The sequence below is a fragment of the Salmo salar genome, chromosome ssa27 (assembly GCF_905237065.1).
Source record: "Salmo salar chromosome ssa27, Ssal_v3.1, whole genome shotgun sequence".
Classification (NCBI taxonomy): domain Eukaryota; kingdom Metazoa; phylum Chordata; class Actinopteri; order Salmoniformes; family Salmonidae; genus Salmo; species Salmo salar.
Window position 1 is genome coordinate 31470649 of NC_059468.1, and position 10982 is coordinate 31481630.

Here is a 10982-nt window from a genome sequence, read left to right on the forward strand (position 1 = left end):
ACATTACATTTTGGTCATTTAGCAGACACTAATCTAGCACGACTTGTACTAAGGCAGGTGAGACAAACATATACTACAGTCATTGCAAGTGAAACCTTCCACAAAAAAAGTAGCTGTTAGCAAAATCCGTGCTATTAAAAGACAAATGTGAGTGTTAGTTTAGATATGGGTTTAGCACACAGAGAAAGAGAGGTATGAGTGTAATGGAATAGAGAGGGTAGCTAAAGGTTGAGAATGTTGATTAAAGACATGTCAATGTGGACAAGGGAAGGACAATGCAGGAAGATGATGAAAAAGAAGTGTTTACAGCCTGCATGCACAGACTGTCTCAGGCAGACTCATAGTCACATTTATACTCTCTGAAATATCAAATGAACGACATAGAGAGAGAGAGAGAGAGAGAGAGAGAGAGAGAGACAGAGAGAGAGAGAGAGACAGAGAGAGAGCAAGACAGAGAGAGAGAGAGAGAGAGAGAGAGAGACCGACAGACAGAGAGAGAGACAGAGAGAGAGAGAGAGAGAGAGAGAGAGAGAGAGAGAGAGAAATTTATCTGTATTTCACACAGTTGAACTGTGCAATACTGTTTCTCGTTACACTTACGGTAACTACGCGACTAAAACAGGCAAATAATTTCCTGCGTGGTCATTCTAAAAGGTTTTAGTGCAGATCTCCATGTCATGAAGAAGGACATTGTTTACAGACAGACAGTGTCAACGTGCTTCACTGTGGAGTCGCTGAGTGATAGCGCTATTGCGACAACTGAATGTAGTGAAGAGAATGTGGTGAAACGTTCGAAGATCGCATGACCATCACCATGATGAAATGTGGAGCAACAGCAATACAATGAAACAACTCATTCACTGATGTAGCAATACTATCTATTTACATACATATTATAAGTTAACTCATGAAGACACAAAATGGATATCTAAGCTACAAATAAAAAGAAACCATCCCAGTGTAAATGCTAGCTGTCCCACTTTGCAGCTCAAAATGGTCTGTAAGCATTGATAATATGTGTGGATGAATGCCCTATTTTATTCTATTCTAATCAAATCAAACTTAATTTATATAGCACATTTGTTACGGAGGATGCATTTCAAGTGCTTAACAAATAAAACACAACTCCCTACTAAGGTAGGTAAGAAAGCACCCCCCTCGCACCCCTGCTAACCCCGACCGCACGAAGTGTAAGTCACTCTGGATAAGAATAACATGTAAATGTACATTTAAGGCAACCACATATCACAGTAATTGCAAGTAAAATCTTCACACAAAAAAAGCAGCTGTCAACTAAATCAGTGCTAGCAAAAGACAAATGTGAATGTGAGCTTAGATACAGTCTGAGAGACACAGAGAGATATAGATATGAATGTCATGAAGTAGAGAGGATGAAGGGGAAGATTGTCATTTAGGGACGCTGTAGTGTCCTGCTCCTCCCTCTATCCCCAGTGAGCCTGCAACTTTTACATGATCCTCTAGGTGGACACCTTGTATGGTTATTCTTTAGCTAAAGTCCTTGAGAGACTGACACTGTGGTTATAGATTCAGAATACAGGTTTGAATTCATATAGAAGCAACTGTATATTGTTTATTGTTGATACCACAGGAGGTTGGGGCTTGTGGTAAAGGCTGGAGCGGATTCAGTGGAATGGTATCAAATATATCAAACACATGGTTTCCAGGTCTTTGATGACGTTCTATTTGCTCCGTTCCAGCCATTATTATGAGCCGTTCTCCCCTCAGCAACCTCCACCGGTTGATACATTCTCTGCTTTTTCCATTATACCTGAGTGGATAATGTATGAGGATGACTGTTATGACATCCTGAAGAGGTCCAGTAGCTGAATTCACAGTGTCTCCTCCCCCCGTCAGGGGAATCTTTTTCATTATTATCTAAATTTAAAGGCAAAACAGACAGTATATCATCACTGCTGCTTGGAGACGCTTTATGAATACGGGCCCAACGGCTGGCTTATGATCACACTCTGGGGCCTTGGTCTGTTGTTACCCAACGGTAGGGTTATGATCACACTCTGGGGCCTTGGTCTGTTGTTACCCAACGGTTGGGTTATGATCACACTCTGGGGCATTGGTCTGTTGTTACCCAACGGTAGGCTTATGATCACACTCTGGGGCCTTGGTCTGTTGTTACCCAACGGTAGGCTTATGATCACACTCTGGGGCCTTGGTCTGCTGTTACCCAATGGTTGGGTTATGATCACACTCTGGGGCCTTGGTCTGCTGTTATCCAATGGTTAGGTTATGATCACACTCTGGGGCCTTGGTCTGCTGTTATCCAATGGTTAGGTTATGATCACACTCTGGGGCCTTGGTCTGCTGTTATCCAACGGTAGGGTTATGATCACACTCTGGGGCCTTGGTCTGCTGTTACCCAACGGTAGGGTTATGATCACACTCTGGGGCCTTGGTCTGCTGTTACCCAACGGTAGGCTTATGATCACACTCTGGGGCCTTGGTCTGTTGTTACCCAACGGTTGGGTTATGATCACACTCTGGGGCCTTGGTCTGCTGTTATCCAATGGTTAGGTTATGATCACACTCTGGGGCCTTGGTCTGCTGTTATCCAATGGTTAGGTTATGATCACACTCTGGGGCCTTGGTCTGCTGTTATCCAATGGTTAGGTTATGATCACACTCTGGGGCCTTGGTCTGCTGTTATCCAACGGTAGGGTTATGATCACACTCTGGGGCCTTGGTCTGTTGTTACCCAACGGTAGGGTTATGATCACACTCTGGGGCCTTGGTCTGCTGTTATCCAACGGTAGGGTTATGATCACACTCTGGGGCCTTGGTCTGTTGTTATCCAACGGTAGGGTTATGATCACACTCTGGGGCCTTGGTCTGCTGTTATCCAATGGTTAGGTTATGATCACACTCTGGGGCCTTGGTCTGCTGTTATCCAATGGTTAGGTTATGATCACACTCTGGGGCCTTGGTCTGCTGTTATCCAATGGTTAGGTTATGATCACACTCTGGGGCCTTGGTCTGCCAGTCTTTACTGGAAGGTTTTGTCCCAAATGGGACACTATTCCCTACATCGCACTCTACTTTCACCAGAGCCCTATGGGAGCCGTAAGGGCCCTGGTCAAAAGTAATGCACTATATAGGAAATAGGGTGCCATTGGGGATGCAGGCTAAGTGTCTCTTATATGATCTGACTAGGTCTGTCTCACCAAAGGAAACCAAGCTAAGTCTGAGACAGTTATGGGGAGGTGCCGGGAGGCTCATGGCTGGTGCTTATGGTGCCCTCCTAGTACACACACACACACACACACACACACACACACACACACACACACACACACACACACACACACACACACACACACACACACACACACACACACACACACACACACACACACACACACACACACACATACACACATACACACATATACACACACACATAGAAACACACACACATACACAGGATTGTGTCGAGAAACAGATCTGGGAAAGGGCACCAAAATATTTCTGCAGCATTTGAAGGTCCCCAAGAACACAGTGGCCTCTATCATTCTTAAATGAAAGAAGTTTGGAACCACCGATACTCTTCCTAGAGGCGCTGGCCGCCCGGCCAAACTGAGCAATCAGGAGAGAAGGGCCTCGGTCAGGGAGGTGATCAAGAACCCGATGGTCACTCTGACAGAGCTCCAGAGTTTATCTGTGGAGATGGGAGAACCTTCCAGAAGGACAACCATCTCTGCAGCACTCCACCAATCAGGCCTTTATCGTAGAGTGGCCAGACGGAAGCCATTCCTCAGTAAAAGGCACATGACAGCTCACTTGGAGTTTGCCAATAGGCACCTAAAGACTCTCAGACCATGAGAAACAAGATTCTCTGGTCTGATGAAACCAAAGTTGAACTTTTAGGCCTGAATACCAAGCGTCACATCTGGAGGAAACCTGGCATCATCCCTATGGTGAACCATGCCAATAAAGCCCTTAAATTGAATTGACTAGTCAGGATCGAAGGAAAGATAAACAGAGCAAAGTACAGAGGGATCCTTGATGAAAACTTGCTCCAGAGAGCTCAGGACCTCAGACTGGGGTGAAGGTTCACCTTCCGACAGGACGACGACCATAAGCACACAGCCAAGACAACGCAGGAGTGGCTTCGGGACAAGTCTGTGAATGTCCTTGAGAGGCCCAGCCAGAGCCCGGACTTGAACCTGATCTAACATCTCTGGAGAGACCTGAAAATAGCTGTGCAGCGACGCTCCCCATCCAACTTGACAGAGCTTGAGAGGATCTGCAGAGAAGAATGGGAGAAACTCCCCAAATACAGGTGTACCAAGCTTGTAGAGTCATCCCATGAAGACTCGAGGCTGTAATTGCTGCCAATGGTGCTTCAACAAAGTACTGAGCAAAGGGTCTGAATACTTATGTAAATGTGATTTTACAGTTTAACATTTTTATACATTTGCTAACATTTAAATAAAATAGTTTTATCCATTTTAGAATAAGGTTGTAACGTAACAAAATGTGTGTCTGCTGCCTGCCACACTCTACCTCACTGAACCAGACTACACTCTGATAGACAGCCAGACCTGGCAGGCAGCACATAAGCACATAAGCCCACATCAAGGCCACTCTGAAGGGAGGAGAGAGAGAAAGAGAGACAGACAGAAAGAGAGAGAGATAGCGAGAAAGAGAGAGAGAGAGAAAGAGAGAGACAGAGAGAAAGAAAGAGAGAGCATGAGAGAGAGAGAGAGAGACCGCTGAGCCTTGTGTGGAGGAAGGCAAGGCAAAACCTCTTCCTGAGGGGTCCTTACACTGAGCTGGGGTGTCAGTGGTGTGCTGCACAGATCCTCCTGTAAAATAAAGCACCCATTTATTTCTCAACCCAAATGGGGTTCTAGGGTTAACGACCCCCCATTGCACATTTCATTTCCTAAAAAACGTAATTCTGTGAATGGACACAGACTAACACACACACAAACAAACACACACACACATTATGTTCTTCTATCCTCGTGGGGACCTAAAGAATTTCCATTCAAAATCCTATTTTCCCTAACCCTAACCCTAACCCCTAACACCTAACGCTAACCCTAACCCCTAACCCTAACCCTAACCCCTAACACCTAACGCTAACCCTAACCCCTAACCCCTAACGCTAACCCTAACCCCTAACCCTAACCCTAACCTTAACTCCTAACCCTAACCCCTAACCCTAACCTTAACTCCTAACCCTAACCCCTAACCTTACCCCTAACCCCTAACTCCAACCCCTAACCCTCACCTTAACCTGTAACCCTAACCCAAACCCTAAACCTTTCTCACGCTTATGTTGGAGCCTTTGTGTAAGAGGATGTCTTGATTTCAATGACACCCTTAAAATGGCCAAAAGATATTGGAGCAAGCTAAACCCAACATCTACATAGAGAGATACAGTGGACTTTGTGTGAGACAGAGAGAGAAGGAGTGGAATAGGGAGAGAGAGAGAGGGCGCTCATGTTTCTATGCTAGAGGAAGGGGGCGGAGATGTCTACATAGCCTCTGAGCGATATCATTGGGCGGCACACTTTCATTCATCACGAGGTGATTTATAACAGTGGGAAAGAGTTGAGTGCTGGACACACGATGCAAGACACAGCATGTGTATGTGTGTGTGGGCGTGTGCCTGCCTACATGTGAATATCATTCCTCTCCAGCTGTTTAGAAACAAACTTCCGGACCCCTCAAACTTTGAACCACCGAGCGACACTCTGTATCTGTATCGCTCCATATCTCACGCTCCTGCACCTCAGAACCAGAATGCTTATCTAATGTGAACATTAGCACGTTGGCTGTGTGAGAATACATCAGCATTATTCATGTGTGTGTGTGTGTGTGTGTGTGTGTGTGTGTGTGTGTGTGTGTGTGTGTGTGTGTGTGTGTGTGTGTGTGTGTGTGTGTGTGTGTGTGTGTGTGTGTGTGTGTGTGTGTGTGTGTGTGTGTGTGTGTGTGTGTGTGCGTGTGTGTGTGTGTGTGTGTGTGTTCGTGTTAATACAGGGTTAGTGTGCAGCAGCAATGGCGTCTGCACTGCATACGGGCCTCGCCCCTTTAACACATTCCACGTTCACTCAGCTATCTTGCCCACGCACTCACCATGTGACCTACGACCGGGCCAATGACAGGAAGTAGAGGATGTCAAATCCTGCTCCCAAATAACTCAGATCCTCTTCTGTTCTGATCCACAGTACTGAACCACAGTACTGAGTCTCAGCTTGATTTTCTCACATCTAGCACTCCCTCAATACAATACATTGTCCGTCAGAAATATGCATAACTACTGCATGTCATTAGGACCATGTTGTTTGGTGTAGTGGCCTTTTATGTACAGTCATTTCTCATATATTATTAATACAATACACCCTTATCATGATGTCATGGTTTTTCTTCCACAGACATTGAGGAATAATCACTTTTCCTGCACTATTACATAGAAATTGTCATCCTAGATCCTCCGACTTGTTATACTCACAAGTCAGTGCTTTATTTCTTTTGACCCGACTAAAAGGCTGTGAAGGCAGAAAGGGGTTCTGATGGGAGACAGAGGGTAGAGTGGAGGGGCTCTGATGGGAGGCAGAGGGTAGAGTGAAGGGGTTCCTATGAGGAGACAGAGGGTAGAGTGAAGGGTTCTGAGAGGAGACAGAGGGTAGAGTGAAGGGGTTCCTATGAGGAGACAGAGGGTAGAGTGAAGGGTTCTGAGAGGAGACAGAGGGTAGAGCGAAGGGGTTCTGAGAGGAGACAGAGGGTGGAGTGAAGGGTTCTGAGAGGAGACAGAGGGTAGAGTGAAGGGTTCTGAGAGGAGACAGAGGGTAGAGTGAAGTGTTCTGAGAGGAGACAGAGGGTGGAGTGAAGGGTTCTGAGAGGAGACAGAGGGTAGAGTGAAGTGGTTCCTGAGAGGAGACAGAGGGTAGAGTGAAGGGTTCTGAGAGGAGACAGAGGGTAGAGTGAAGGGTTCTGAGAGGAGACAGAGGGTAGCGTGAAGGGTTCTGAGAGGAGACAGAGGGTATAGTGAAGGGGTTCTGAGAGGAGACAGAGGGTAGAGTGAAGGAGACAGAAACACCTCTACAGTCTGTACTCCTGGGTTAAACACCAGTGTTATTAGTCTGGTTTGGCCGGTGCTACACTCCCTACGGTGACAGCAACTCTGGACAGAGAGGAGCGGCCACACTACCTAGGACTTCAGCTATTGCTTACCTGAAAAGACAGGAAATTACCCAGTCACTCTACTACACATGCACACACACTGATTTGGTGAACGTCTGGCGTTGTCCCTGTGCTGGAAATGAACACTGTCAGAAAGAATGAGATAGTTCCCTTTAAAAGACAGATATAAAGAAACAAAACACATTATACAACAGGTGGTGGGCCCCGGCCTTGGTCACCTACATCTCCTTAGAGACACGCTCTATCAGATGGCTGCTGCGAAGATTATGTAACACACACACACTCACACATGCTCTCTCTTTCATTTTCTCTCTCTCATTCTCTCTCTCTCTCATTCTCTCTCTCATTCTTTCTCTCTCTCTCACTCTCATTCTCTCTCTCTCGCATTTTCTCTCTCTCTCTCTCTCTCTCTCTCTCTCTCTCTCTCCCTCTCTCTTTCTCTCTCTCTCGCTCTCTCTCTCTCATTCTCTCTCTCTCTCTCATTTTCTCTCTATCTCTCTCTCTCTTCTCTCTCTCTCTCTCTCTCTCTCTCTCTCTCTCTCTCTCTCTCTCTCTCTATGTCTCGCTCTCATTCTGTATCTCTCTCCCATACACAACCCCTCATCTCATAACCCCCACTGTAGTGAGGTCATCCACCACCAGAAGTGTGAGGCAAAACAGGCCGTGTCAACAGTGGTGTTACAAGCAAGTCCTTAGTGCAGCCATTTCCCAATTAATATAGTATAAACGTACATAGTATAGAATGCATCCACAGAAACACACACCCACTATGCGCGCCCCCCCCCCCAGTTTGTTTATCATACACAGTTTAGCAGATGTTATAGCAGATGAAGCAAAATGCGAACACACACAATATATGCCCACACACACCCATCCACCCACACACATAACTCGGGTCTCCCTCACGTGGCTCTCCCCTGGTCTCCTCAGCAGACAGGGCCCGACAGTGAAAGAAACGTGTTGTTGGGAAACACACAGGGGGTCCAGGCCAAGTTTTCACTGGGATGATGTAATGCAAAGAAAGGTTTTTCCAGCTATGCAGTGGCCCATACAGATTGGAGCATTAGCCACCCGCCAGACTGAAGGCTACGTCCTCAATGGCACCCTGTTCCCTACATAGTCCATTACACCAATAGGGCTCTGGCCAAAAGGAGTGCACTATATAGGGAATAGGGTGCCATTTGGGACTCATACTGAGACAGCCAGAAGTCATTTGGCTCAGGCCTAACTGCTCTGTCACCAAACTATTCAACAAGACAAGCCAGATGGGATTGGTTTTGTCTCTACACCCACATAGACATACTGTAGACACACAGACAGATTGACAGACACATATACACGCATGAACACACACATGCTCACGCACACACAATACACATGTTCACATATACAGATGTAGGATCTTAATTTGATCACCCTGTCGCATGAGAAGTTAAAACCTGTAGTGTTACAGTATATACATATGAGATCATTTCCGGTCACAACTAGCAGACTTGTTTACGTGCTGCTGTGCGTTTTGTTGCTAACCTTACTTTGCTACCTGACAACTTTACGGTTTTGACTTTTTAATTACGTTTATATTTTTAGTTTTTCCCTCACCCAACTTTTTTTTCATTCAACTTTTTCACTCCGGACGCTTTATCTGGACATGGTTCGTCAAGACCTCCACCAGCCGAAGCTAAGTAGTAACATTAACATGATGCCTTCTAATTGCAGTTGCTGTACTCATAATATACAGGAGAACGATCACCTTACGGCGAGGATAGCTGTGCTGCAAGCCCAGCTTCAGATGCAATCGTTAGGCAAGGGTAATTTCAGTGTAGGAAAGGATGAAACAGCGTCTATGCCACCAGTAAGTACAGATAGTAGTATAAATCCCCTCGCACAGACCCCGCAGCCGGACAACTTTCTCATGGCTTCTGGAGGGAAATGCTGTAGGAATGCTCAACCGGTGTTGCTCATTCAGCCGACAGAAACTTTCAACCGGTTCTCCACATTAAGCAGCAAGTCGGAGTCTGAGGCCGAGCCTTCTCTGGTCTCTACTCCTCCCGTTGTGGGGTCTGAGACGCCGAAGCTTCCCACCATTAGCTCTGACAAATTGAAAACCCTAGTCATTGGCGACTCCATTACCCGTAGTATTAGACTTAAAACGAATCATCCAGCGGTCATACACTGTTTACCAGGGGGCAGGGCTACCGACGTTAAGGCTAATCTGAAGATGGTGCTGGCTAAAGCTAAAACTGGTGAGTGTAGAGAGTATAGGGATATTGTTATCCACGTCGGCACCAACTATGTTAGGATGAAACAGTCAGAGATCACCAAGTGCAACATAGCTTCAGCGTGTAACTCAGCTAGAAAGATGTGTCGGCATCGAGTAATTATCTCTGGCCCCCTCCCAGTTAGGGGGAGTGATGAGCTCTACAGCAGAGTCTCACAACTCAATCACTGGTTGAAAACAGTTTTCTGCCCCTCCCAAAAGATAGAATTTGTAGATAGTTGGCCCTCTTTCTGGGACTCACCCACAAACAGGACCAAGCCTGGCCTGTTTAGGATTGACGGACTCCATCCTAGCTGGAGAGGTGCTCTCATCTTATCTACAAACATAGACAGGGCTCTAACTCCCTTAGCTCCACAATGAAATAGGGTGCAGGCCAGGCAGCAGGCTGTTAGCCAGCCTGCCAGCTTAGTGGAGTCTGCCACTAGCACAGTCAGTGTAGTCAGCTCAGCTATCCCCATTGAGACCGTGTCTGTGCCTCGACCTAGGTTGGGCAAAACTTAACATGGCGGTGTTCGCCTTAGCAATCTCACTAGAATAAAGACCTCCTCCATTCCTGCCATTATTGAAAGAGATCGTGATACCTCACATCTCAAAATAGGGCTACTTAATGTTAGATCCCTCACTTCCAAGGCAGTTATAGTCAATTAACTAATCACTGATCATAATCTTGATGTGATTGGCCTGACTGAAACATGGCTTAAGCCTAATGAATTTACTGTGTTAAATGAGGCCTCTCCTCCTGATAACACTAGTGACCATATCCCCCACGCATCCCGCAAAGGTGGAGGTGTTGCTAACATTTACGATAGCAAATTTCAATTTACCAAAAAAAACGATGTTTTCGTCTTTTGAGCTTCTAGTCATGAAATCTATGCAGCCTACTCAATCACTTTTTATTGCTACTGTTTACAGGCCTCCTGGGCCATATACAGCGTTCCTCACTGAGTTCCCTGAATTCCTATCGGACCTTGTAGTCATAGCAGATAATATTATAATTTTTGGTGACTTTAATATTCACATGGAAAAGTCCACAGACCCACTCCAAAACATTTCAATGAAACATGGTGAAGCCCCAAAATTGCCCTCGCTGGAAGCCTGTGTTTCAGACATAAGGAAGTGGATGGCTGCAAACGTTCTACTTTTAAACTCGGACAAAACAGAGATGCTTGTTCTAGGTCCCAAGAAACAAAGAGATCTTCTGTTGAATCTGACAATTAATTTTGATGGTTGTACAGTTGTCTCAAATAAAACTGTGAAGGACCTCGGCGTTACTCTGGACCCTGATCTCTCTTTTGACGAACATATCAAAGATTGTTTCAAGGACAGCTTTTTTCCATCTGCGTAACATTGCAAAGATCAGAAATGTTCTGTCCAAAATTGATGCAGAAAAATTTATCCATGCTTTTGTTACTTCTAGGTTAGACTACTGCAATGCTCTACTTTCCGGCTACCTGGATAAAGCACTAAATAAACTTCAGTTAGTGCTAAATACGGCTGCTAGAATCCTGACTAGAAC